Here is an 11,477-nt window from a genome sequence, read left to right as displayed (position 1 = left end):
GTTCTTACATTATTATAATAATAGAAATTAATTAGTAGAATTATCTTTGCTATTATGTAACTTAAAGATTACATTATAATTATAATCCAACTAAACATTTAATGTTAATTATCTCTATCTCAAGTGTCAAACCGAACCAAAGTTAAGTTTACAACCTAAATGAGTAAGAAATTTTACTGGTTTATAGTGGCAAGTCTAAATAATAAAAGTTTGTTAAGTATTTTAAAAAGTGTTTTATTTCTTAAAAAAATAAATTGCTGGGTGGATAAACAGACAGATAGATAACACTTTTTTGCGCCGAAAATACATCTGCGCTGGATCCGCGCGGGATCCACCTGGAATGATGTTTGTCCAGCAAAAATCCAGCTGGATTGAAAACACTGCTGGACTGCAATCTCTAGTCATGAAATAGAGACTCAACCTTCTCATTAATTTTTCATGTATTATGTAATAAATATCGTTCAATAAATTTGTTGTTATACATTTTTATTATTATTTTAATCTATGAAATAAAATCCAAAAGAATCAAACTTAAAAATGACAAAATTTAAATGAAAAAAATTTTAGGAAAGTATAATTAAGAATTAAAAAAAAATTAAAAATAACTTTAACAATAAACATATATGATGTTTTGAGTTCTAGACAGAATAAACACAAAATTTAACAGGTAAAACAAACGTTAATTGTAAGATAAAATATTGCAAATTTTCTAATATAAAACGTTTAAATCATTTCTAAAAAGCATTGAATAATTTTATTAAATAATACAAAAAAAAAAAAAAAAAACAAAAATTTCGAGTATGAGACTGAAAATTCAGAAGGAAAATCTTGAGATTAAAAGAATTTAAGAAGGAAACTTTACGTATTCTGTAGAATAACTTTGTAATATACTGTATAATTTTAAATGTTTTGATAAAAATAATGAACAATAGTCATCTTTTAAAGCTACAATATAAACATTGAATATTAGAGCCGCCGTAAACTACATGAAGCGAGAGCTAGCGTACGCTCGGTCGCGTTCCCAAGCCCCGCCTTTTTTCCCATGATGCTATGGGCCATTTTTGCTAGATAAGCTACTCGGGAACAAAGCAGCCGCAAACTACACAACGTTTGCTCGCGTAACGTAGTCCACATGACGTGGATTGGCTATAGAACAAAGATTTTATTATAACCTACACTTGTAATCAGTCAGTTTTCGTTCCGAACTTTGAAACAGCGTGGGAAAAATATGCCTACTAGTTAAGCCTAACTAGGCTTAAGCCTATTTATAAATAACTATTTACTATTTTAATATACAACGTTTATACCATTTTCTTTTCAATGCTGAATGTATTAATCATGTAATTTACGTACATCGATAAAATTCTATTATTTCTTTTTCGACGTGTGGCATGTTTTTGTAGTCGTCCATTTTCCCCTGCTCGCTCTTGCTAGCATAATGCTCTCGTTGTTGAATTCTGTGAACAGCGAGACTACTCTCGTATCGCTGCTCTAGCAAAGGAAAAACCACGTGAGCAAGAAGAGAGGAGTTCTTTGACAAAAGACATTTGCCGTTCGAGAATCGAACGGTAGCAAATTTTGTTTGTAATAAATTAATTCTGACCGTGGTGTTAATTACACCGATTGAGTTCCGTCACGTGATTCAGTGACGTCGTAGAATTTAGCTTGTCGAGCTTCTTGACGTCACGAATTAGCGACATCTCGTGGTAAAAAACAGAACTACGGCTACGGAATCGTTCTGTAATTAGACGCCAGTCAAAAGAGGCATTTGACATTGACGGTATCGGCATTCTCGGGATTTGGCAGCCCGCGTGCAGGCGCCTACCAGGACAGTCTCTAATTCCATCCATTAGTCACTCGTAAGGAACTATTTTACTAAGTGGATTGTTTTAAAATTTAAAAAGTAAAGAAGATTTTATGTTATTTTTATGTACGTTTCTTTACAAAGCTATACAGTGGTGCCTCGTATAACGTACTGTACGCCTCGAATAACGGACGCTGCGAATAACGGACATTCTGTTTGGCTGTTACATGACTCGAGCAACGGACTTTCTGTTCGGCAGTTACGTGAGGCGATCAACGGACTTTCTGCGATCAAGTGTGAATGATTTTTCCACTCTTGCCCTTGCCATTGACAATCTACGATTTTTAGATGTTTTCCCCTTCTCGGCTTCCCAGAATAGCGTCTTGATATAGGTATTTTGGAAAACAGGTGTTGAAGAAGAGAGAGAAACACACCACCTTGGATATGTTTTTCAAGTAATCAGCTGCCTAAAAACAAAAAATGGAACAAGAGGAGTTGACCCTTCAAGCCACGATAGCCTCTCCTGAATCTGACTCCGATTAAAAAACAATAAAAAAAGACCCGCTGCAATGTGTAAAAAGTGTGTGTCTGTATGAATGTGTGAACAAAGTGTTCCTTCACCTCCTTCTCACAACATCTGACTACCCGGCATAATTGGTGACTGCTCCATTTTTATTTTTTTTTAATTTTTTCTTTTTATGGCACTGTACGCTTATTTTATGCTGCAGAACGAACTAGATGTTTTAACATGTATTTCTACGAAAAAATGTGTTTCGTATAACAGACTTTTCACTTAACGGACGTGCACCCGAAACGATTAAGTACGTTATATGAGGTACCACTGTATTTAATTATAATTTTCTTTAAAAGTATATTCATACAATTGAAGAATATTTTGTACCAGGTATGTACTGTACAGTACTGTACATCCACCACGCATTTTATTTCACCAAGATTTTATTATTTTATTTATAATTTTAGGCTTTATATGGTTTTTAACGATTCGGAATGTTATTATGATATTAAAAATACATTTAGGGAAGTCTACGGTTTTTACTGCCTTATCGAACAAACGATACGAATGGACTCTAAACCATCACTGACGCACAATTTACTGATTGCACCTGGAAGTCGGCTTCTTACAGCAACACCGTTTGCCTATTATCAAATGTCACGGCCGCCTCTATGGTTGTATTTAACGACTTATAAAATAATCATAAAAATTGAATAAGACGATTATCATGTAATATTATTTAATCCCATATGTTGTAATCAAATATAAAATATTTGATAATAATTAGAAACATTTTTAATATATCTAATTCAAACATATTGGCTGTGTCGCTAGTAGAATAATACGCTTGAAAATATAGTATGAAACGTTATCTTTTGTTATAGAGAGTTGTTTTAGGCATTATCACGGCAACAGTAGCAACCAATGAAAATATTTTATTAACACCATCATTTTTACTATTCATCTGTATTAATAAGGTGATCAATTTTTAAAATGAAAAGAAAGACACAAATAAATTGAAAGAAAAAATATCGTAAATAAAAGAAACACTTTATTCATTGCAACAATAATACACTATAATAATCTGTACTGCATGCGTATGTGCCATGTCGTGTTTTCGGTAACAAGTAAACAAAGTAACTCGCGCGTGGCCCGCGCTCTCTCAAGGTCTCCCGTGCGTCTCATAATCGCGTCTCGCCGCACTGTATCAAGCCTACATGAACTCGCATGTCAAATACAAACACGTCACATCCATCACACAACGGATCGCCTCGTCATTGATCGAATAGAGAGTTTTACAGATTAGTCTTCAAATATCGAAAAGAAGAACACTTCTCGAGAGAGAACAGAACATACAAAAGAAAGACAGTCTTCCCTAAAGGAGGACTGTTGATCACCTTAGTATTAATCCATATAAGTCTGCAAATGCCAATATAGTGCTCTTTGCTTTCGCTATCTTGTTAGATTGCCAGATGTTCCAGTAAAAGCTTGTTAAACCGTTCACCCGTGCATCGATTGTGGCTGAGATTGGTGTATACTGGAATATACCCACTGAATACACTGCAAAAACAAACCGTTACCCCAACGAACCCTCGATCAAGCACATACTTTAAATTTTTGACTGTTACAGATATGTTGTGGCGCTTGAAAAGCATACATCGCAATTTAATACTTAATATAATCATTTAAAACGACATTTCAGAGATTCAATACGTGTCGATGCTTACAATAATAAAGAAATTGATACGTGTCGAGGCCATCAAGGTGCCACTATGAAGCTACTACGGCTTCTTACAGAAACACAGCTTCCCTATCATCAAATGTCACGGCACGCCACTGGCATGTTAATAATTACTGTTTTAGCAGCGATTCTTTTAAGATCTTCAAATTCACCATCGTCAACATCAAGATATTCCTACTGGACTACTGCTGCAGCTTAGCAGAAAAAGAGAGCATGTATGAAACAAATTTTCATATATCTATGCAACTAGAGATGTACAAATAGCGTGAAATCAGCCTTCAATAATGAAATTTGTATGTATGAGACGTATAAAATTATCTGATAAAAGTATGCTTCCGTCTGGAATGACGATTACATAAATGCAAAGCTGATGTTCAGGAGACATCTTTCTATACAAGACAATTAACGATTAAAATCCATTAAGATATACTGCAATTCATTATGAAACATCATCCCCAATGTTGAAAGCCATGTTGTAATTTATGTTGCTTAATAACTTTTACGGTTGTAAGGCGTAATGGAACATCAAATTACTTACATTAGTAAATTGGATAGTAAAATGTTAAAAGCAAAATCGATCTATAATTCATGCAGGAAGTTCCTCTTTCCGTCGATAAATTGAATAATGTATTTCCTTGGCTACTAAAGATGTCTTCGATGCACAGAGAAGAGGTCTGCTTCAACTGCCTTATACAACCATGCTTAAATTTTGCGAAAATTTTCGGTATCGAAGCATTCATTCCTTGCAACTATCAAGACAGACAACCATCGACGTATTTTCAAAAAGTTGTAAAAAAAATCTACATTCGAATAATCGAAATAGTTTTATGGGGACATTTTATATTGGCCATATTGCAGCTTGTACCTACTCCTATTCACAAATATTCTTGTGATTCTGTATTTTCTGAGATCACAGTCGGAACAACAGAAATTAAAATCGCAAACCTAATTGTATCATTCATAATATTAACGACTGTCACGTTTTTTAAATCTAACAAGTTTAACATAAATGTAAAATTGAGGCATCCAATTTTTCAGAATGAAAAGACATTCCATGCAATTAATAATTTATCATTGTTGGTATCTCTAGTAGTAATTGTTTTGGTCTTTTCGATGGCAATACTAAATTCTTTTATATTGTATCCCGCTTGGGCTAAGGCAGCAACGTTTGTGGGTGAACCTTTTATTTGTTGCGTGAAATTTGGAATATGGGTCACTTATGTTATCGGGAAAATTGCTATGTTTTTAACATTAGCGGCAATAATTGTATTTGTAATAATAAAGGAATTTCAACAGCTGTCTTCAGAAGTCGTATTATTAAGAAAAAATCAGCGTAACCTTCAAGACCGATTAGAAGAAATCTTGGCCCGTCATGATGATTTATGGTGTATTGTATCACAACTGAACAATAAAATAAATTATGTATTCGTTGCAATTCATGCCGCTCTTACATTCGCAACCTGTTTTAGCTATTACATGTATCTGTATGTAGATATGGAGAAATCTATCAAATACATGTTTTTTGGGTTCGTTATTATCTCAACCTTTGTTTGTATTATTTATGGATTTCTTCTGTCTTATGTTGCTTTTTCGGTATGGAAAACTTTTTTTTATAAATTTATTATTTTCTCCGTTTCTAAACATTATTGTTTAATTTATTTTAGATGGAGAATATCTTTCAAGACATTCGAATTGTTGCGGTCAGCAATCTTTCTCTACAATACAAGTTAAAAGTAGGTTGCGTTCATATTAGTGCAAAACTTTATAATTTATATTACGTTTGCACTTTTTCAAACATATTTAATTAAATATACAGGTTCTGGACTTCATGAAACGTTTTGGGAAGTACCCACTGGCTCTAACTGAAGGAGGTTGTTTCAACATCACTAAGAATTTCCCTCTTAAGGTACATATATAACGTATAACTCTATTCAAAAAGAAATAAAAAAAAAAAAACAGATAATAATGTTTTATGCAATTTTTCAGCTGGCAAAATCTTTGCACTCTGTATTTTCTGGCTTTTTAAAACTGAGAAATGTTTCTTATCAAAAAAGAAATCGCAATGAAATTTTATAAAATGTATTTAAGATATGACAATTATTCTTTAGTGAAATTGTCCATTTAATGTATTGTACGTTATCTGATTTTTCACAGTATATTGCAAAAAAAGTAAACGAGTAAAATACGTAGCCTTTATTTCGCGTACACTATTATAAATGTTTTTCTTTAATATACAATATGACCTTGATAAACCTTAAGTTTAAAAATATTTTCCTGCATGTTGTTAATAATACGGGTTTAAGGTAAAAAATTACTGATATTGAAGTTTCAAAGCTGTGTCTCATTTGTATTATTTCGTATATGCTAATGCTTTTTATGTATTTAGGAATTCTAGGGAATATCACATGTTATTAGTAACGCACCAAAAAATTTGTTATAAATTGGACGCAAGTAAATAATTTCAATGTAACCCGTTTTCTCCACTGAATGCGCCGAATAGAATTGATAATTAATATTACATTTGTTCTGTAGACATATTCTTATTAACCTGACGTAAAATAAAAGTGTGATCCGTTGGATTAGGCCAGATTTTTAGATACCTGGAATCACTTTGTTTTTCCATTCATTGAAGGCATTAACGTCGATCAACTTTCTCAGTTTGGATACACAGGGTGGTTCCTGTTTTGTAGGTGTATATACTTTAAAGCAGCGGTCAGCAACCTTTCTCACCTCACGGACCACTAAACTCACAATTTTGAATTCCGCGGACCACTATCATGAATTTTTTTAATGATACAAATTCTGTAGAATAATGATCATAAAATTAGAATTAGAAAAGCCTTACTGTTTTTACAATTTATTATCATTTAAAGTAGTTTACGTGGACGTTATTTATTAATAGGACCTTGTACTTTTGTATTGGCACAGTAATGAGAGTTAATTCAGTAAAATTTCTTTATTTTATCAGCTGTAGTAGCAATATCCGTACACATTTTACACGTGTTTCGGGCTAGCATGCCCCTCATCAGCAGTATTACCACTATGTACTATAAATAACAATAAAACATATAAGTTACAATAAAATCTAAAATATTCCAAAAAATAATAAAATACAATTTAAAACCTACTGTGAATACATATCTCAATTCCGAGTATGAATAGATGTTTTTCGTTTTACAATTACAGAGATTGTGTAAATACGTATTTCGACTTAAATTGACAATTTCCTTTTCACTATTGAACAATTTGCTGTATAATTAAAGGTAAAACATAATAAACAACCAAAGATAAACTGATAAAATAATACAACACAACTTGTAAGAAAGAAACTTACATTAAGGTTTTACGTTTCGCCATTCCACAGTGTAATAACAGAGTTGCTTAATCATGCTTATTTATAACGTCACCTAGTATAGTGTTCCATGATTGGTGGATTATTCTACCCAAATTATTATTAATTCTATTCCTTTCTTTTATTATATATAAATGTTCATATAATTGCCTTTTGTAATTGTTTGATTCTTTTCTCTTTATTTTTATACTATTTTTGTCAATTTGGCATCCATAATTATTACAGTGTTCTGCGACTGCAGAATTTGCATAATTGCCCCTTATTGCTCTTATATGTTCTTTTATTCTTGTATTTAATTTTCTTTTAGTTTCACCTATATATGTTTTAACCGGATCACAACTGCAATTAAATGAATAAACAATTTCTTTTTCATCCATTATATCTAATTTTTTGTCAGACCTATGATATAGATGTTTTTTAAATAAATCGTTTTTTTCCGGTATCAAATTCACTTTTTCTTTAAGTATATTTTTTACTCTTTCAAATAATTTAGGTACATATGTCATCTTGACGCATTTTTTATCTTTATCAAAATTTCTATTTTTGTTATTATTACTATTAATCCAATTTAACCATTTTTCTAAGATTTTTTGGGGGTATCTATTTAGTAGGAACACTTTTAATACTTGTTTTATTTCTGTTTCCTGATTTTCTAATTTACTTGTTCTGTTTTTAATTTTATCTATATACATTTTAAATATATTAAATTTTATATTTTGAGGGACATTAGATTTGTAATTTAATACTTTTGGTATTTGCATCGGCTTTATAAATTTTTTGAATTCTAATTTATTATCAGTTCTATTAATGGTTAAATCTAAATAATTTAAACTATTATTACTTTCTATTTCTGCTTCGAATTGTATATTTGTTTCTATTGAATTCGCTTGCTTTAAAATTTCATTTTCGTTAGTTTTTTGGCTATCAAATAAAATAATGCAATCATCCACATACCTATTATAGAATGTTATTCCTGTTATATCTTTAATTTTTCTATCAATGTCTATCATAACAAATTCAGCAAGTCTTGCCCCTATGCATGTTCCCATTGGTATCCCTTCAGTCTGACTATAAAAGTTATCACCATATTTGAAGAAATTGTTTTCTATTATTACCAAACATAATTTAATAATCCAGTTGGGTGCTGAGATTTTCTGTGAGGAATTTTCAATGTTATTTTTGGTTATACTCGGGTACATATTTTTAATATCTAAAGATAACATTTTTGTATATTTATTAATTATAACATTTAATTGCAGTTGTGATCCGGTTAAAACATATATAGGTGAAACTAAAAGAAAATTAAATACAAGAATAAAAGAACATATAAGAGCAATAAGGGGCAATTATGCAAATTCTGCAGTCGCAGAACACTGTAATAATTATGGATGCCAAATTGACAAAAATAGTATAAAAATAAAGAGAAAAGAATCAAACAATTACAAAAGGCAATTATATGAACATTTATATATAATAAAAGAAAGGAATAGAATTAATAATGATTTGGGTAGAATAATCCACCAATCATGGAACACTGTACTAGGTGACGTTATAAATAAGCATGATTAAGCAACTCTGTTATTACACTGTGGAATGGCGAAACGTAAAACCTTAATGTAAGTTTCTTTCTTACAAGTTGTGTTGTATTATTTTATCAGTTTATCTTTGGTTGTTTATTATGTTTTACCTTTAATTATACAGCAAATTGTTCAATAGTGGAAAGGAAATTGTCAATTTAAGTCGAAATACGTATTTACACAATCTCTGTAATTGTAAAACGAAAAACATCTATTCATACTCGGAATTGAGATATGTATTCACAGTAGGTTTTAAATTGTATTTTATTATTTTTTGGAATATTTTAGATTTTATTGTAACCTATATGTTTTATTGTTATTTATAGTACATAGTGGTAATACTGCTGATGAGGGGCATGCTATCCCGAAACACGTGTAGAATGTGTACGGATATTGCTACTACAGGTGATAAAATAAAGAAATTTTACTGAATCAACTCTCATTACTGTGCCAATACACCAGTACAAGGTCCTATTAATTTAACCTCTTAACAGTGAAGGACGAGAATAGTCGTACAAGGCGATCGAGTGGCAGTAGTGAAGGACGACTATAGTCGTTAAAAAATTCTTATAAAATACCTGGACCATTTCGTGAAGTCGTAGAATTTTCACGAGTAGTTGGGTTCTCCAACTTTGTTTTGGAATATCCTTTAGTTCTCGAGAAATTACAATAAAAGAAAGAAAATTAAAATAAATATGAAATTTTAGACGGCCATCTATCGACATAAATCGAATTTAAATCTCCCGCCGTCATCTGATTGGTTAAAAAAATTAATATTCCTAATTGGCTCGCGTCAGAAAAAAGTAGGTGTGACTTCTGTAAATGACTCTATCGGGAGTGCACCGATGCAACCGGAAAAAGTAAACAGCCTACGTCATTAGTCTAACGGTCCTTGTCTGACCTAATTTTCGTAGAATCAACATTGGAGTAAGCTGTAGTAAAACGTAGTAGTTTATAGTAAAACGGTCTTCTCTAATATTCATAGTACTTTGTAAAGCTCGGATTTCAATTTAATAAGTATTATTTAGTTCAGAAACATTATAAATACATCATTAAGTAGGAGAATAACGAAAAACTTTATTTTTTAGTATAATACAATTTACAAAATCGAAAGTTCGTATATCGTAATATTATAAAAAAACTACATCGAAACATACAAAGTCACCTAATTTACTTAAATTCAGTTCATTATACAACTGTCGATACTCTTGCCTTCCTCAGTTTCCTCAAACAAAATTCGAAAACTTCAATTAATCCTATAAATATTTAAGCGCCATTACTATTCGAATGATATATTATTATATCAAGCTGAATTTTACATAATTTGTAACTGTAATTACAAATATAACTGAAAAATATTTTCGACATAAACCCTAGGCAATAATTATCAAAACAAAATTCTTCAAGTATAAATTTTTCTGATCGAGTAATATGTAATAATAGTTTTATCTATTAGTCTTGCCATATTCTACTTTCTATGTTCACATCCATTTAGTTTCATCTAATTACACTTTAAATGTAAAAAAATCTACCAACAAATTAAGTTTGCTAATAAAGGGACTACTTGCTAATTAAAGTTTGTATTCTTCTTTGACGTAGTTCTACGTTTTAGCACTAAATTGGTAGACATGTCTAAATAACACGCTTATAAACACTAAAAACCATAAATGTCTCGAAACTAGAACTACATAATTATATGCACAAATAAATTAGTAAACCTATAATACATGCCTTCATTTACATCCAAACAAAGATCAGTTCTCGCAAATTGTCAAAAAATAAATTATTTTCAACTTTTCTTTTTGTAAAGTAGCATATTCTGAAAAACAAGTTCTATATTCAGAGTAAAATTTCCACCTTTTATCCGTTAAAAACAACGCAAAATCTATGAATCCACGTAATAAAAATTTATCGCAGTGAACTTCGAAAAAACGAGAAACACAGAAACACCAAACCGCACGCTATTAAATTTTCCCGCCAATTGATTAATATAGTGATGCTCCTGTAAAAATGTTATCACATGACGAAAAGTTTTAGAATAAATGCTAAAAGTTTTAAAAAATTATTTCATGAAATTCGATGAATTTAATTAATACACAATAACTAAATCTGTTTAATAAAGGTTAATAATTTACTACTATAATTATGCAAATTAGATATAAAAAAGATCGCTGCGCAAATTCTCCCGCCAACTATACGTCATGGAAAAACTTACGATGTCAATGCGATTGAAGCTTTCCCACTAAACACTGACAATTTTATATAATTATTTAATTAATCCAGTCAAATTTAAATAATATAAAATGTCTAGATCTGTTTAATAAAGATTATCACAAATATTATTACAAATATGCAAATTAGATATGAGATAGGTCACTAGGAAATCTCCCGCCAAGATAAAAATAGCTTTCGGTCACGTGTTCACCAAGAAATATGTTTAAAATTTAATTTTTCAGCTTACATAAACCGTACAATAAATGAGTATTTCT

At 30.9% G+C, this 11,477-nt stretch overlaps 1 long non-coding RNA gene across 1 annotated transcript; it reads right to left on the bottom strand.

Annotated features, from left to right (window-relative positions):
* Positions 1 to 7,034: 7,034 nt before the first annotated feature.
* LOC136981302 (uncharacterized) lies at positions 7,035 to 7,413 on the bottom strand. Its single transcript, XR_010881677.1, has 3 exons — positions 7,394 to 7,413; positions 7,188 to 7,308; positions 7,035 to 7,106 (listed from the first exon to the last, which is right to left on the bottom strand). It is a non-coding gene; the product is annotated as an uncharacterized lncRNA (long non-coding RNA).
* Between the last annotated feature and the right edge of the window lie 4,064 nt (positions 7,414 to 11,477).

The sequence above is a fragment of the Centruroides vittatus genome, unplaced genomic scaffold, assembly GCF_030686945.1.
Source record: "Centruroides vittatus isolate TY-2023 unplaced genomic scaffold, ASM3068694v2 contig_750, whole genome shotgun sequence".
Classification (NCBI taxonomy): domain Eukaryota; kingdom Metazoa; phylum Arthropoda; class Arachnida; order Scorpiones; family Buthidae; genus Centruroides; species Centruroides vittatus.
This window is presented reverse-complemented; position numbering and strand designations above follow the sequence as displayed.